At 68.7% G+C, this 399-nt stretch overlaps 1 protein-coding gene across 2 annotated transcripts in view; it reads right to left on the bottom strand.

Moving 5' to 3' along the window:
* EFCAB5 (EF-hand calcium binding domain 5) overlaps positions 1-399 on the bottom strand; it is a 54,876-nt gene that overhangs the window by 54,007 nt on the left and 470 nt on the right. The window lies entirely within an intron of this gene.

The raw sequence follows: 399 nt of genomic DNA on the forward strand, positions 1-399 counted from the left end.
GCAGCTCCCACAGAGGAGAGGACTTGGGGGTGGGCGGTGGAGAGGGAGAGGAGAGGACTTGGGGGTGCCTGCAGGGGCGTTGCAAAGAGGACGGAGCTGGACTGTCCACAGGTGACAGAGTGAGAAGCAATGGGCTTGCGCTGAAGAAAGGGAAGTTGAGGTTCGAGATGGGGAAAAACTTTCTCAGGAGGAAGTGCTGGGGCAGGGTGGACTCTGCAACCTCGGACCCGGCTGCACAAAGCCCGGAGGCACAGCGCCGCTGGCCCGCGCCGGGCCGCTCCCAGGGCTGCCTTGGCTCCAGCCCGCGCCGGCACCGAAAGGGTGCGGGCCCGCTGGGGGCGGCGCCCGGCTGACAGGTGGCGCATGCGCGCTGGCGCCGCATTGTGCCCGGCCGGCCCA

The sequence above is a fragment of the Gavialis gangeticus genome, unplaced genomic scaffold (genome assembly GCF_001723915.1).
Source record: "Gavialis gangeticus isolate Ggan-Ray unplaced genomic scaffold, GavGan_comp1, whole genome shotgun sequence".
In the NCBI taxonomy this organism is placed as follows: domain Eukaryota; kingdom Metazoa; phylum Chordata; order Crocodylia; family Gavialidae; genus Gavialis; species Gavialis gangeticus.